Source organism: Choloepus didactylus, chromosome 2, assembly GCF_015220235.1.
Source record: "Choloepus didactylus isolate mChoDid1 chromosome 2, mChoDid1.pri, whole genome shotgun sequence".
In the NCBI taxonomy this organism is placed as follows: Eukaryota; Metazoa; Chordata; class Mammalia; order Pilosa; family Megalonychidae; genus Choloepus; species Choloepus didactylus.
Genome location: NC_051308.1, coordinates 9,191,043 through 9,208,523, shown reverse-complemented (window position 1 = coordinate 9,208,523; position 17,481 = coordinate 9,191,043). Strand labels below are relative to the sequence as shown.

Below are 17,481 nucleotides of genomic sequence, written 5' to 3'. Positions count from 1 at the left end.
AAATGTTTATAATAGGGAGGTTGGGGGAACTCTGTGTCTTCTGCATGATTTTTCTATAAACCCACAACTTCTCTAATAAAAAAATTCTAAAAAATATTAGAATAGTGTATTTTAAATATGTGCACTTTTTTCATAAATTATACCTCGATCTAAAAGAAAGAGTATTAGGAATGGAAATGACATTTTAGACTCACATTTCTGCATGGAACGGTGGAGACCTTAGAGTTTGGTAGTCCTCCAAGTATTCATGGGATCCTCCTGGAATCAGTGAAGTGTTGTGCAAGATGGGCCCAAGTCTAGTGTTCCTGGTATCTGATGAAAATCTTTATCACTTTGAGAAAAAAACAAAGACCGGTACTATATTTAGCTGCCAAAAACCCAATGATAAAACCTGTGAGCCACCAATGTTCATAGCAGCATTATCTACAAAAGCCAAATGGTGGACGCAACCCAAATGCCCATCAACAGATGAATGGATAAACAAATGTGGTATAACCATACAATGGAATATTACAATGGAATGAAGTCCTGATACACACTACAACATGAATGAATCCTGAAAACATTATGCTGAGTGAAATAAGCCAGATACAAATATTGCATGTTTCCACATACATGAAATATTTAGAAATATCAAATCCATAGAGACAGAAAGTTGATTAGGGGTTCCCAGGGGGGCAGTTGTAATGGGGAATTATTGCTTAATGAGTGTCTGTTTGGGGTGATTAAAAAAGCTTTGGTAATGAATATTAGCACAACATTTTGAATGTAATTAGTATCACTGAACTGTACACTTAAAAACGGAAAAATTCAAATCTTTTGAGTTATTATATATTGCCACAAAATTTAAAAACAAAATAAATGTGAGCAAATTTTCCCACTGATACTGTCTCATGGCCAGCTTGAATCGGAAGAAGTGTAATTACATCCCATCTTCTCTTAACATTGGCCAAAAAACTGAAAAATTATGGGATGAGAAAATGTAGAAAGTTAATCACATTTGAAATTTTTTCCAGTTGTCTTTGCATCCAACGGTATGTGTTAGTGAGAAACAAAATGGGACAAGAAAGTAAAAGTAGGTGAGTGGCTTAGGCAGCGTTTTACACCTGGTCTTGGCCTCCTCCTTTTTCAGAATAGTGGCGAGCAGCAGAAGGTGGAGGAACTTCCTCAACTTGTGACTTCCATAATTGGAAGCATCTGGAGAGCTCTTTGACTTGCTCCACACTTTTTGCAATTTTTTACTCAGATTTTTGCAGCTCTATAAGTTTGAGAACCAGTAATCTAGTGTGCCATTCTGCCCTCAGGGATTTTATAACAGTGGCCAAATTATTCTATCTTATGTGTAAATATTTTAAGGAAAAAATACTCTACAATATATATACATTTATTAAATTTTATCATATGTTACAAAATTATTAGAGTCACATAAACCTTTCTTCACTCTAAGATCAACTTTGTGTTTGCAAATTAAATCCAATTTCTTTCCCACAAACCCCTGCAAATAGAAGGCTAACGCCAATACTTATAACTGAAGACAAACACTGCTACAAGGTATCCTTGAAGGGTCTTATTTTGTGCTTATTCATGCTTTATCTGTTTCTCTGTACTTTTTTATTTGCTGAAGGGCAGTTTTCTTGATTTGATGTTTGTGCAGAATTACATTTATTGGATTGAATGGCTTATCATTTTTCTTTTATTATAATTATTTGATTCACATTATAGAAAAATGTTAAGTTACATTGAAGCCTTTTTGTATCTATTTTTTTCCTTGAACAAACACTATAATTCACATATACAATTCCCATGAACAAGAACATTCTTTTATGCAATCCCATTAAGCGCAGCTAAGAAGTATAAGAGATTCACAATGATACAAAGCTTACATTCTATATTTCCTTTTCCTTATGTCTCAATGGTGAAACTTTGAGCCTCCTGTCCTCCGTCCTCAGATCCCATCCAGGGTCATCCTTGGCATTCAATTGTCATCTATTTAGACTGTCTTTTTTTTTTTTTTTCCCTCAATTGTGGAAACATATATACAGCCTAAATCTTCCCATTCCACCCCCTCCCTAGCATTCCATTAGTGGGATTAATCACATTTAGAATGTTGTAATGCTATCACCTTCCTACCATCCATTACTAGAAATTTCCCTTCACTCAAACAGCAACCCTACACCCATTTCTTAACTCCCCATTGCCCCTTCCCCCATTTATCTTAACCCATACTCTACTTTTCATCTCTATGGTCATATTCTCTGATAATTTCTTTATGTTTACTGTGGGGCTTAAAATTAAACTCTTAAATCCATAACAATCTTGTTTTTCTTTGATACCAACTTAATTCCAATAGGACACATAAACTATGCTCCTATATCCTCCATTCCCCCACCTTTATATAGTTCTTGTCAAAAATTACATATTTTACATTGAGTTCAAAACCACTGATTTGTCATTAGAGTTTGCGTATTTTATATCATGTAGGAAGTAAATAGTGGAGTTACAATTAAAAAATTATTGACTTCTATTTGTATTCCATTGTGGTCAGAGACTGTGCTTTGAATATGTTCAATTGTTTTTGTTTGTTTGTTTGTTTTGTTTTGTTTTAATTTATTGAGGCTTGCTTTATGTCCCAGCATATGGTCCATTCTGGGGAAAGACCCGTGATCACCAGAGAAAAATAAGTGTCCTGGTGATTTGGGATGTAAGCTTCTATATATATCCATTAAAATTCTCTATATCTCTCTCTCCTTTCTTTGATTCTCTGTCGGTAGGGCTCCCTTTAGTATCTGAAGTAGGGCAGGTCTTTTATTGGGAAAGTCTCTCAGCATTTGTTTGTCTGTGAAAAATTTAAGTTCTCCCTCAAATTTGAAGGAGAGTTTTGCTGGATAAAGTATTCTTGGCTGGAAATTTTTCTCTCTCAGAGTTTTAAATATGTCATGCCACTGCCTTCTCACCTCCATGGTGGCCGCTGAGTAGTCACTACTTAGTCTTATGTTGTTTCCTTTGTATGTGGTGAATTGCTTTTCTCTTGCTGCTTTCAGAACTTGCTCCTTCTCTTCAGTATTTGACAGTCTGATCAGAATATGCCTTGGAGTGGGTTTATTTGGATTTATTCTATTTGGAGTTCGCTGGGCATTTATGCTTTGTGTATTTATATTGTGTAGAAGGTTTGGGAAGTTTTTCCCAAGAATTTCTTTGAATACTCTTTCTAGACCTTTACCCTTCTCTTCCCCTTCTGGGACACCAATGAGTCTTAAATTTGGAAGTTTTATTTTATCTATCATATCCCTGAGATCCTTTTCAATTTTTTCTCCATTCTTTCTTTTGTTCTTTCATTTTCTGTTCTGTGGACCTCTAGGACACTGAGTCATTGTTCAACTTCCTCTAATCTTGTATTATGAGTATCCAGAGTCTTTTTAATTTGGCCAACAATTAATTTTATTTCCATAAGATCTTCTATTTTTTTATTTACTCTTGCAATTTCTTCTTTATGCTCTTCTAGGGTCTTCTTTATGTCCCTTTTATCCTGCTCCATGGTCTTCTTCATGTCTTTTATATCCTGTGCCATGTTTTTCTTCCTCGATTGTAATTGTTTGATTAATTGTGCTAAGTACTGTATCTCCTCTGATCGCTTGATTTGGGTGTTTGGGATCGGGTTCTCCATATTGTCTGGTTTTATCATATGCATTAAGATTTTCTGTTGTTTTTGGCTTCTTGGCATTTGCTTTGCTTGATAGGGTTTTTTCACGTTGTAAAAAAAAAAAATACCAATCTAATTTTTCAGAAATACAAGTTGGTGGCATACAGTTTTGCCAACTAACCAGCAGATGGCGTCTGCGAGTCACCTATACCCCTCTAGTCAGTTCTCCCCAGCTCTGTCTCTGTGGTGTGTGGGGAAATGATTTTTGTGGGGTTCAGTTGGTGAACTCAGTTTGGATTTGTTGTTGGAGCTGTCCGCCCTGAACATGGTGCGTGTGTCTGGGAGGTCAGGGAGGCAGGGCCACTTTAATATTCAAACCTCCCAGGTGTTCCCGGAGATTCAAGGCTGTTGCAAGAGTCTAAGCCTTCATTTCAGTTTTGCCCCAGATTTTCTCTGTCGCTGAACCACAAACCACCAGCATTGATGTAGCGTCCCTGGGTTTTCCGAGCGGGCCCCCCTTCTCAGCTGTGATCTTCCAGGACCTCTGCTGAGAGAAGGCTGTGCTACGTCACTAGTGTGCGTCATCCCTCAAGGGAAGCCCTGGGCCACTGGGCTGTGCAGGGGCGCTCTCAGCCTGATGCAAAGATTAGCCTATAATTCTTGACTGATGTAAGTTCTGAATGAAAGGCAGGTAGTAGAGCTGGGCCCCACCCCTTTCCTCTTAGAGAAGATGGATGCCTTAGGGGGAGGTCAGTAGCATTTCAATGGTCTCTCTCTGCCTGTGCCACACCCCTGTCTGGGTCACAGAACTAGGAAGTGAAAATGGCTGAGGCTTTCTCCACTGAGTCAAAAAAGGAACAGAGCTAGTCCAAGGCAACCCTCTGGCTCTCCAAGGTCAGTTGTCACCCAAAGCCTCTGTCTACTTGTTGGGGATTTGCACCTCGTAGTGAGCACTTCAGACTCGCTAATTAAAACCACAATTGGAGCCCAGCTGAGCTATATTCACTTGCTGGGAGAAAGCTTCTCTCTGGCACCTCGAGGCTTTGTAGGGGACGGGTCTCCCGATTTGGATCCGCAGTTCTTACTTACAGGTTTTATGCTGTGATCTCGGGCATTCCTCCCAATTCAGGTTAGTGTATGATGAGTGGATGGTCACGTTTGTCCCCCTGCAGTTATTCTGGATTATTTACTAGTTGTTTCTGGTTTTTTTTTAGTTGTTCCAGGGGGACTACTTAGCTTCCACTCCTCTCTATGCCGCCATCTTCACCCTCTTCTTGTATCTATTTTTAGTTGCAGTCTCTTCCTTTCCCCTCTAACACTAGCCACTATTCTGAAATTGGTGATTATCTTTTCTGTGTATGTCTTCATACTTTTACTTTATATATCTGCTATTGACAATAGGCTGTACTGATTTATGGTTTAAAATACTGTGTATGTTACAATATGTTGTAAAATGTATAATGTATTCATATAATGTATATAAGCATCAGTCAACATTATGTTTTATGCTATCTATTTAGATTTACATTTGTGTGTATCTTTTTTTCTTCTCCCTCATTTCCTGACTTTTACTAGATTGTCAAAATCTCAAGTTCGTTTTTCTTTTAATTTTATTTATTTCCCTCATTTTGGTTTGGAAATTGCATTTTATACTTCTATTTCTTTAATATTTATTCTGAAAAATTCTTAAAAGAATTTGAAGTTAATTAGTATCTCTATTCTCCTTCTGAATAACACAGGACCATAGGGCCCTAACTCTTTTCCTATCCTCCCTGTTATCATTGATTGGTATCTTAGCATTGCCTTACTTTCAAAGTTCCTTCAAATTAGTCCTAACTATTTATTATTTACAGTAATTTCTTATTTAATTTTGATAGGTTTATCAATTTCTTCATTCACCCCTGCATTTTGCTCTCTACTACTTCCTTCTGGATTCAATTGTTTTTCTTACTGAAGTACACCCTTTAGTAGTAGGTGTTTTAAAGTGGGTCTTTGAGCGGTAAATCTCAATCTTCGTCAGTTTGAAATATATTTATGTCACTCTCAGTTTTGAATGAAAATTTAGCTGGGTATAGAATTCTAGGATGACAATTCCCCATAGCACTGTGGAGATGTCATTCCATTTTCTGCAGACATCTATTGTAACTGATGGCAAGTTTCATGATGGTCTATCTGTATGTTTTTGTTTTTAGCTTTGCTTTTATTCTTTATTTGCTTTAAGATTTTTCTCCTTATTACTGAAATTCTAAAGTTCCCCCATAGTGTATCAAATGGTGGATTTGTTTTTATTTATTCTGGTAGGGCCTACTAGAGACATCTGAAAATTCATTTATGGTTTTTTGTTCAGTTCTGGAAAATTCTTAATTGTTATTTCCTTCCCTTCTTTTTGTTATTTGTTATCAACTTTTCCCCTCTTTGTTCTCTGTTCTGTCTGGAATTTTTACTTGATATGTATTGTAACTTCTTGATCTATTTTCTATTTTTTTTTTTTAAAGGAGCAGAGCCCTCTTTCTGAAAACCTTCCCCACCCCCAAGATGATAATTGGCAGGAAGGAAACCAGAAGGGGAGGGGGACAGAGAGAGATCTAAGGAGACTGCAGTCATGTGACTTGAGTCAATCTATTCTCCATGGCCCTTAACAACACCATCACAGTTTCTGTCTGTTTCTTCTTTCATTATGGTTTTTATACCTTTTTTATACCTTCAGTTATTTTATATGCAGTTTTCTTCACACCGATTTTTTCATTTACTATGTTTATTAACTCTGCCTCATAGTAATTTATTTTTCATTGACCTTATAATTTTTTACTGTGAATTTATCTTTAATTTTCCTTCGCAAGGGATGTTCTAAGATATGAATATATTCGTAGGGAGTGAGTGAACTTTTTTTTTTAACTGCTCGGACTCTAGAGATTTCAAAGGCCTTGGCCTGATGTGTAATTTAATTTCTCAATTTAGGATTCCTAAATCAAGCAGGTAGTGTAAATTTAGACCCTGTATGCACATGTACCTCAGGCTTGGAGTTTCCATTTACCAAAGTTTTTTCTCTCCTTCACAAGTTCCCAGACATAAGATATATTATTTAAGGATGTAACCAAAACCCGAATATAATGGTTGTGCCAGTTTGGATATATTACGTCCCCCAAAAGCCATGTCCTTTAATGCAATCTTGTGAGGGAAGACATTAAACTTTGATTGTTTCTGTGGAGATGTGACTCACCCAACTGTGGGTGATACTTTTGATTAGATTATTTCCATGGAGATGTAGGCCCTGCCCATTCAGGGTGGGTCTTAATTACATCACTGAAGTCCTATAAGAGTGCTCACAGACAGAAGGAGCTCAGAGCAGCTGAGAGAGACTTTTGGAGAGATGCCTGAGAGAAGACAGAGATGCTCAGAGATGCTTGGAGTTGTGGACAGAAGGATGTTTGGAGATGCTAAGCTAAGGATGCAAAGGAGCAGAAAGAGAAGCTGAAACACAACCTGGGACCAGCAGATGCCAGCCACATGCTTTCCCAGCTGACAGAGGTGTTCTGGATGCCATCAGCCATTCTTCAGTGAAGGTATCTTCTTGTTGATGCCTTAGTTTGGACACTTATATGGACTTAGCACTTCAAATTTGTACCTGAATAAATTCCCTCAATAAAATCCAATCCATTTCTGGTATTTTGCATAATGTCAGCTGTAGCAAACTGTAACAGATTTTGGTACCAGAGAAGTGGGGTGCTGCTGAGTGTGCAAACACCAAACATGTTGGAATGGCTTTTTAAATGAATAAGTGGAAGATTCTGGAAGAATTGTGAGGAGCTTGGTAGAAAAGGCCTAGAACTGCTTTGAAGAGCTGTTGGTAGAAATATGGTCTCTAAAGATACTTCTGATGAGGCCTTAAAGAGAAATGATGAATGTGTTATTGCAAACTGGAAGAAAGGCAATCCTTGTTTTAAAGTGGCAGAGAATTTGGCAAAATTGAGTCCTGGTGTTGGATGGAAGACAGAATTTGAAAGAGACAAGCTGGGATACTTAGCTGAAGAGATCTCCAAACTATGTGTGGGAAATGCAGCCTGGCTTCTCCTTGCATCTTCTAGTAAAATGTGAGAAGAAAGATAAGCTGAGAACTGAATTCTTGGGTACACAGAAACCATAAATTGATGGTCTGGAAAACTCTGGGCTTCCAAAAAGTGAAACCCCAGAGGCTACAGCCCCATGTGAGGATTTAATGAAACCTGGAAACTGATTGCTATTTCGGTACAAGCCAGGATCAGAGATGGAGTTATCCAGAAAGGATTTGTGGAAAGTCCTATTGTCTGATGGTCTTGATCCCTGTATGCTTCATGCCAAGCCACAAGTTTTTTGTGAGATCTGTATAGATGGAACCACTGCCAGTCTGGACTGGAGGGGATGGAGAAGGGAAAAATTGACAGAAGGATGACTTCAAAGGCAGAACCATAGGAGCCAAGGCAGCTCTAGCAAACCGGAATAATAGCCCAGCCAGGTAGGGGTTTATTTTTCTCACATAACAAGAAGGCTGGAAGCAGGTGGAGCAGAAATGCTACCATACATGTCCTTGTCCTCAAGCTCCTTATATCTTCCTGCCTCTCTGTCCTCAAGGTGTGGCTTTCATCCTTCTTGTTCACTGGAAGGAGAAATACATATTTTTTTCATTCCAACTTCAGTAGGAAGTTGGTGTTTTTTGTTGTTGTTGTTGTTGCTTTTGTTTTGTTTTGTTTTTACATTGTGTGTGGTTTTTGTTGCCTCATCATTCTGGTAATGGCTGGTTTTGGCCAAGGTCACTGATAACTATCATGTTGCTAAAGCTAATGGATAAATGTTTGGCCCTCATCATTCTTGAGTTTTGAGCAGGCTTGACATTGTCAATCACTTTCTTCTTGAAAAGCACTCTTTTCTTTTGACTTCTGAGACACCAGATTCTCCTGATTCTCTTCCCTTCTCTCTGGTTATTTTAATATGAGTAGGCTCATCATCTAAGCCCTTAAATTTAGGATCTTCTCAACATTTGGTCCTAAAATCTTTCTTTTTTTTACTATCTATTCTCTACCTATGTAAACTTACTGCTACACACGAGTACCATCCGTATGTCAGTGAATCTCAAATTTATATCTTTAACCTGACCTCTCCTTTGAGTTCTAAACATGTGGCCAACTGGCCACTCAATATCATTTGGCTGTCTCAGAAGTACCTCAGATTCAACATGTTCACGTATGGTCATATAGTTCATTATTTAGAACAGGCTGCAGCCATTTACACATTTACACAAAAACCTTTCTGAAGAGTGAGTAAAAACCATGTGTGGCATCTGTCTGTGTTCGTAGAATGATCAACCTGTAGACAACTAACACTGTAGCTAATATCTTAATAGATAAATACATTTATTAAGTGCATCAAGTTTTGTATTTGATTTTGCACCTTCCAAAAAATGGTCTTTCAGTTGGTGAGAAAGACAATGTTATCAAAGCAGAAAGGAAATGAGAATTACCAGGTGCAAATAGTACTGGATTGGGTGGATGATTTCACATTCTGAGGTTTGGATGAATTGTTGAAGTCACCAATTTTCAATTTAGGGGCCTCTCTAATTTTACCACCAAGTCAAATGATATTAAGGAAATATTTTAGCAATTGTTCTAGTTAAAACAATGGACAAAGTAAACATAGCTAGTGAATACAATATTTTACTGTAAATATACATAGCAAAGTTAAGCCTAACCCAAGAATATTTACTGCTCCTGTTTAGATATTGTCAAAGACAGCAATTGAGAAAATACATTTTGATGCATTACTTACTTTCTTTTCAACTTTTTTAGGGCTTGATAGTCTAGTCATTCATTCAAAAAGTGCCAGTATTGTGTCAGACAGTATTTATTTTTGCTCAATCTTCTCATATTATAACTTACACTTTTCTCATTCTCTTTATCTTCTTTCTCTAAAACCTCTTAAATTTGCTCTAATTTTTCCTTTAGTTTTTCTTTGTCATTTAGATATGAGCCTTTCCCATAAAAATTCATTTTTCCTGCTTCATGCCTCTTGAACAGGAACTTCCTTCAACTGGAAAGAGTGGAAACTAGCCACCAAACTAAAGCATAACAATAGCCATGCAAATATTTAACTATGTTATTTCTTTCATTATTACGAAATAATAAGCTTGGTCATTAATTTCTTTATTTAGCATGTGTCTTTGCTTCTCAATGAATTTCTGCTACTTTGAGAATTAGCTTTCTGGCATTCCTTACTCACTAAACTAAAAAGACAAAGCAGTTTAGCTAAGAGTGAAATAATTTCAGCAACTATGAAATACTGCAAAAAAAAAAATGTGGCCGACAGAAAGCCTTCATTCTCTGTGCTTACATTAGTACTGATCTTAACAGTGTGCTGCTAACTCAACATAAAGCTATGTCTTTTAAAACAATTCAAGTTCAAGGGCATCCCGTTTATAACCAGTCATATTCCAGGCCTATAAAGCATTTGCAATAACAATCCAAACTGGCATATAACTTAAAGCTCACCCTGGGCAGCTTAAATTTACACGAGTAGCCTGGGACTTGCTCATCCTGTCACGTCGAGAAGCGTGATCTCATGATCAAGTGTAAAACACATCTCACAATTCTAGGAATCCATGTACACTTATACACTATTAACTTATTATTAAATCCAATTGCTTTGCAATTAACCCAATATGACACCTATCCAAATGATTCAAATAGAGCCTCATGTTAGACAATCAATAGAGTGAAATCACAGATACGACAATGCCAGCAATCTGGCTTGTTACTGAAGTACTACATTTTCCTTCAGATTGAGGCTGCTATTCCCCCTATTGAATCACAGTTTCCATACCTTTCAACTCTTGGTAATGTCCATGCCTCACAAAAGCATGATATTCAAACACATTTGGCTGTTTGTATCCATCTTACCTGAGTCATGAAAAGTTACACCCAGTCTGAGATGCACTTAATCATAAATTTATTCTTTGTTCCAAAAATAAAATTAGGGCTCTTTTCACCAGGAAAGACTCCTTAATCGTGAAAAAGAAAACAAATGGCTTTGTTGATAGTTAAAATAAGTTCATGGGAAAAAATTAATTCTTGCTCTTCCCCTTGTACAAAGTTCTGACAGATTTCTGAAAGCAAAACCAAATCGTAATAGTAACTTTCCCAGTTATTATTATTGTTATTATTCTATAGTTTTATCGTCTCAATTTTAAGTAAGTGAAAGTACTTTACAGATATAATCCTGACCAAAACCAACCTTTTGTAAAAATATTATAACTGTCCTCTTGTATCACCCTCTTACAGCAGATTTTACTAGTGCGTTTGTCTATCAGACCACTTGGCTTAGAGAATCAACTTCTTGAGGGCAGGGACTGCACAGTGAATTTCTTTCAGAGATCTTAACAGAGTTGTGTGCAGACATTTACTGACAGACTCTTTGCATGCTACCTTGTTAAGACCATATAACTCCTTATTTTAATAAGACTGAACTTGACCTTATAGGGCATTCAGCAGTTACTCACCAAAACTGAGTCTTTTCCATGTCTCTCTCTATGTTCTTGTTTCCAGAGACCAATCACATCAGGATATGTTGACAGAAGGCCATTTCCGTCTCCTGAAATGGGGAGAACAGAACATTAAGTATGTAAAATGTCTCTTTTTTATTTTTTAATACCGATGTGGACAATTTAAAACAATGACTTATTTAATACTTGTAGTAGACTCTGTTCAACATGAATCATACTGTACACATTATGGTGATGAAAATATTCATCACAAAGTTCAAATTTCTCCATGTTCAGGGAGGAAACCATGGGGTGAATCATCGTTTCGGTGATGACTGTTGTGGAGACCACAGGTTAAAAGAGTAGGGGGAGCAAATCCTTAACAGGAATGCAACAATTATAAATCTGAGAAGGCCACAGACGCTCCCTTACCCTGTTCACCTGGCCAAAGCCTCCTGGACAATCACCCACTGGAGAGAAATGTGGAAAGCAGAGAAACCCAAACACGACATGCAAGGTTACCCATGTTCTGGGAAAAGAAACAAGACTTCCCTGTGGGGGAAGAGAGAGAGAGACAGTTGCCTGAAAAGAGGACATTCACAGGCATTTACAGAGGACACAACTGAGTGCACTCACTCATGTGAAAGAAATTCATTTGAGAGCAATTGGATTAGAGATGGAGATTAACATGGGTGACTTTAAAGAAGAAGAGGAGCGTGTAAGAGACAGTCAAGATGTACACCGGTCATTTGTTACAAAGCTGTGAATAGCATCGGTGACTTAGGATGCACTTAAGTGAGAAAGAGGCCACTAAATTGCAATTGAACTCTGATTGCAATTATGTAAAATATGTGCACTTATGGACAAAGGCTGGCCGGGAGAACGCAGGAATTAATACAGTTATTGTGGTAATGTTAATGTAGTGATATTATTTGTTTTCCATTATTTAAACTGTATGGGTGGGAATGTGAAGATGGGATGGAGGAGAGCAGAAATGAGGAGGATTTGTGCCCAAGTTTCTCCTGGCCACTCTAGCTGTGACCCTCACCTCCCTGAGCCTCAGGATCCTTACAGAGAAAGAGGGAATACCTGCCCTGCTCTAACCGGGTAGTGCAAACACTTGGTAAATTTGAAGGTATCGGAAGAGATTGCATGAGAAATTAAGGCCAGAGTGCTATATAGACGAGAGACTTCAAAGTCCAGAACTCACAAAATTATCCAAAAGCTCTCTTTTCTCAGCAGGGACCCTGGGATCTGGACAACATGTTTTAATCTCATTTAATTTCACAATAAACAAAACACAACATTTACTGAGCATCTACTAATTGTTTTACTAACTGGCTTCCCAGTATGTTTTATAGAATAATCCAGTTTTCCTCCAGTGATTTGAAAATGCTCTCTTTATCATATACCCAAGTTTATTTCTGAACTCTACCCTGTTTTACTGCTTATTACTCTGATTTAGTTACTATAGCTTTATATTCTTTTTTTTTAATATTCTTTTTAAAGATCTGGATAACTCCTGAGAGTTTTTTGTTTGTTTGTTTTTTAATAGTTTGCAGGTTAGTGAATAACCTATTAAGGAGGATAACCAAACTTGGGTGCAGAGGAGAGTAAGGAACCAGCCCAAGGGCACATGATAGTACAGAATAATCTTAGGTTAAGAGACTTTGGAATCAGAGACGGCTTGGTTTGATGGTTAAATTCATGTGTCAGCTTGGCTAGTTGCTAGTTACAGTGTCCGGTTATTTGGTCCAGCAAGCACTGGCCTGATGGTTACAATGAGGATATTTTGTGGATATGAATCATCAGTCATTTAATTGCTTCTTTGGCTGATTACATCTACAATCAACTGAGGAGCTTGCCTTCAGCAATAAGAAAAGTCTGATCCAATCAGTTGGAGGCCTTAAAGAGAGAACTGATGATTTCAGCAGTCAGAAGGGAAAATTTCCATCTCTACTTCAGCCAGCCAGCTTTTCCCAGAGAATTCATTGAAAGCTTCATCAGAGGTCTGATGAAACTTGAGACCTGCCCTATGGAATTTGGAGTTGCCAATCCTCATGGTCACGTGAGACAATTCCTATAATAAATCTCATAATATTTACATTATATGCATATCCTTGGAGAATGCTTGGTTCAAATTCTGCTTATTACCGTCTGCGTGACCCAAGGTACATTATCTCCTCTCTCTAACCTGTCACCTCATTTGTAAATTGAGGACAAAAACACAGATCTCAAAATGTTTCAATGTGGACTGAATGAATATGAGTTTACCCAGCACCATGCCTGGCACATGTCCCTTTGTAGGCTGTCATCATAGTCATATGTGGCTTCCCTTTCTTAGGTTTTCTTGCACCTGCAAAGAAAGGAGGAGGAACAAAGAATCATCACCAACTTCTACAGGCATTCTGAAGTCTTGATACACGGTAACAGTAGAGTGAGGACACAGGGCATTCAAATTGTGTGTGTGTATTGGCTGTGCCCTGAATATGGCAAAGCAGGAGGTACTGCATGCCATACAACCTGTAGAACGCTCTGTCATTTTGCAGCCAAGAACACACATTTCAAACATATAGTCACATCAGGCCATGCCTGCCTATCAGACCTCTAGGGGACTGGAGTGCAAAAGCAGAGGGAAATTGCTGAAGGTGACGAGAACAGGTTAGGAAACAGGTGAAAAATATGGGGCCTCTCTTATTTCTTCTGCTCTGACAAGTTTGGATTTGAAGTGATTTGGGAGCAGGGGTCACATCTTTTACCTTCCTTTTTGTAGTTTCTAAAAGGTTAATGAATATTGTTTAACAATATTTGATTATTAGCATGAAGAAGTGCTGCACACAGCCTCAGGGTGACCCCCTGTCTCCAAGAGGGGCTATGGTGACTTCTACAGGAGCCCCTATAGTCTTTTCTCCCTGAGAAGCCACGAGCAGGGCCTGATAGTGACTAACTTCAATAGAGACCTGACATGCTGTAAAAGAATCTTGGCCATTCAAATTAAATAGAACTAACCAGCCAACGTGGATCAAAAAATAATCTGTTTCTTCTCACTATGGGCTTTGGAGCAAGTTGAGTCCTGCTGAAAAATAAAGATTAAGTGATTTTGTGCCTAGCACTATTGAAGGGATACAAAAGAAGGACCCTGTGTGGCACTCACTGTCTGAGTTGGACAGACAAATATAATAAAATAGTAATAAGTACCATCCATTGAGCCCCTGACATATGCTCTCTACTGAGCCAAATGTTCAGGGTACATTATCTCTAATTCATTAATTCATTCATTCCACAAAAGCATCTTAAGTGCCGATTATGTGCCAGGCATTCTAGTTGCTGGGAATACCACAGGGCACAAGGTGGTCAAAGTCTCTGCCCTTGCGGAATCCATGTTCTGGTGCTTTGAAGCAAATGAGAACAAAATATAGTTTTAGGTGGTATAGATGCTACAAAGAACAAAGCAGGGTAAAGGAATGGAGTGGGAGTGGTGTGCAGGTAGGGGATTTTTCCGGACAGGGCCTCCAGGAGGAGGTAACCTAGAGGGAGGGTGGGAGGGAGCCAGGCAGGGTGGGAGGATGGAACAAGATGCAGGGCAGCAAGTGTGCAGGCCCGAGTGGGAAATGAGCTTGGCATGTTCAAATGTGAGCAATAAGGATGACAGAGGCTGGAAAGGAGAAGGGGAGACAGGCAGATGGTTAGGCCATGTAGGGCCCTGAGGGAGATGAGAAGCATTTCAGGTTCCATTCTGAATGGGAATGGGCAGTTGGAAGCTCTGAGACAGTTTTGTGCAGGGGACGGTTACCTGGAAACGGACTGCAATGGAGGTTCACATCCAGGAGTTTTATTCTTGCACTATCATAAGAATGTGAGAGGAGCAGGACTGGGTAGATGGAAAACATGAGTTATCTCAACAGAGGACTCAGCCATTCCTGATGGAAGCCATGGGGTTGAGGTGACCCTTCAGTTTTCCCAAACTGAAGCAAGCTGGCTGGACCTTGTAAACCAGCATCAGGCAGTTGCCATCTCCAGAGAACACGAGGCAGCTCCCTTGGGGAGCCAGCTGCTGGAGAGGGATGCAGCTGTGAACTTTCTACAAGAGACACTCCCAGCAGCTGGCACCATCATGGTTCAGACCTGAAACGGGCATCTGGGTGGTGCGCCAAGCATCCACCATGGACAAGTTTCATGTTTTAGTTCTCACAACCGTCCTACGAGTTAGATATTTTTATTTCCTTAAAGATAGGAGAAATCTGGGGTCTGGAGAGTTCCAGCAATGTGCTCAAGGTTACATAGCCAGCAGATGATGGAGTCTTGTTTTGAACCAGCGTCTCTCTGAATCCAAAGACCATGCACTTTTTACATTCCCGGAAATGAATCAGAGATTGAGAGCATGCATCCAATCTCACCATTCTACTTGCGGGTGAAAATACTGGCAGCACTTGGTCAAGACCAGAGCTCAGTTCATGTCCCTGCATTAACGGTTAGCTACAGAAAACCACATTCTGAATATCCCCTTAGATAGTCGAAGGATTCAGGAACAATGCAAAATTTGGCTCTGCATGCTGAATCAGTCTTTAAAGGTTCTTCTTGAGGACGCTAAGAGAATTTGAAAACTTTGCTTCTCTTTGCACATTCAAAAATTAAAATCTACAATTTTATCATAAGTTTAAATTAATGCATTAATATATTTCTAGCATATTGTAAATACTGACATTTAAAAATAAAACTGTTATACCACTCTTTTAAATATACCAAACAAAATCTAAATACCACAAGTTTTGCGGGTAGCTGAACTTGTGCCTCAGCTTGCCAGGCCTGGGCCAGGGGACCTGATCACCCCCTGGGGAGGGTAGTAGGTACGGGCGTGAGTGCCCTCTGCAGCCCCCCCGAGCCTGGGGAGCGAGGTCAAGGCAGCTCCCTTTTCCTCACCCAAAATGTCACGGGCAGGGGAGGCTTGCCGGAGGAAACCGCCTTTCTCCCAACTGCCCTTTCCCCACTTCCTTATCTTACCCACTCACTCCCTGGTGCCAAGGCCACTCCTGCCACCGCCAGCGCGCATGCACCGTGGCCAGAACAACCCCCGCCCGCTGCAACGGCTCCTGCGTCCTCTCAGAACCAATCCTAGCCCCTCTCCCTTCAATATTGCCATTTAAGGCTACTTCACCTCTTTTCCAGCCCTGCCCTTCCTACCAACCTATATAACCTGTAATCACCCCTGAATAAAGCCTTTTTGGCGCATACTCCTACTGGATGAAGAGTGTCTTGTCCTTATCGCCGCCCTCCACACCTTGCACGCCTCTCGCCGAGGACCCGGCCACGTCCTCCGCCTCGCCCTCGCCTCCGGGAAAGAGCCCCCGCCGCCGGTACCCTTTAAGCAGCCCCGAGAGCTGAGGGCTCGGCTACCGGCCGCCACTCCCCCTAGAAGCAGTAACCCCGACCGCAACTGGTGCCCCGTGTGAGGAACGTCTCCGCACAACAGTTTGGCAGGTCACCCGCTCGCCCGGACGCCTCTCCAGCTTCCCATTTCCTCGCCTGCAAGGTAAGGGCCGCCTCTCCCTCGCCGCTTCCGGAGCCGTGGGAGGTTCCTTGCTCCGAAGCCGCTCCTCCCTTCCCCCACGCTCTCTTCATCCAGTAGGAACTCCTCCCTTCCCCCACGCTCTCTTCGTCCTCTTGTATGCGCACTTCTATGACCCCCGTTCCTCCTAACGCTCTCCCTCTTCCCCTCCATTACTTTGCTGTAGTTCTTTGTATCTTTATTTCCTCATTTGGTGCCGTGTGCCTCTGCAACCGCCCCCCCTGACTGCTCCCGTTGTCAAAGGGCACTGCTTTCTGCTCTCACCGTCTCCTTCGGCCTTGCAGCCACAGTTTATCTCATTCTCTCTGCTCGGTAAACAACTCCTCCTCCTCCTCCCCGCCAGCCGGGCCGGCCCGGCTCGGGAACAACTCCCCCTCCTCTCCCCTCAGCTATGGGTAATCGTATATCTACATGTCAGGCACCTCAAGTTCGTGCTCTAGCGGGTCTCCTAGACACGCATCGCTGTAAAGTGTCTGTCCGGCAGCTGCAGATATACTGGGATCTCCTGCTGCCCTTTAACCCATGGCTCACCACTTGCCATCTTTGGGACCCTGTTACTTATGATCGCCTTATTGATCGAGTCACCAACGCCATGGAACATGAGAGCAAGCGTTTCCCTCCCGGCTTGCTCCCCACTCTGATAACCATCCGCTCCTGCCTTCAAGGCTCCCTCCCCCCTGATCGAGGCCCCGTTAAATCCAAAGAGGCCCTAGCAACCCAGCCAACAGATTCAGATAGCGATACTAATTCAAATCATGACTCGGACAC

The 17,481-nt window shown here is 40.5% G+C and overlaps 1 long non-coding RNA gene across 1 annotated transcript in view; it reads right to left on the bottom strand.

Annotated features, from left to right (window-relative positions):
* LOC119521705 overlaps positions 1-17,481 on the bottom strand; it is a 72,654-nt gene that overhangs the window by 42,989 nt on the left and 12,184 nt on the right. Inside the window, exons 2-4 of the long non-coding RNA XR_005214401.1 lie at positions 13,422-13,503; positions 11,166-11,257; positions 195-331 (exon numbers count right to left, since the gene is read on the bottom strand). This is a non-coding gene — a long non-coding RNA (uncharacterized LOC119521705). The remainder of the gene's footprint in view (positions 1-194; positions 332-11,165; positions 11,258-13,421; positions 13,504-17,481) is intronic.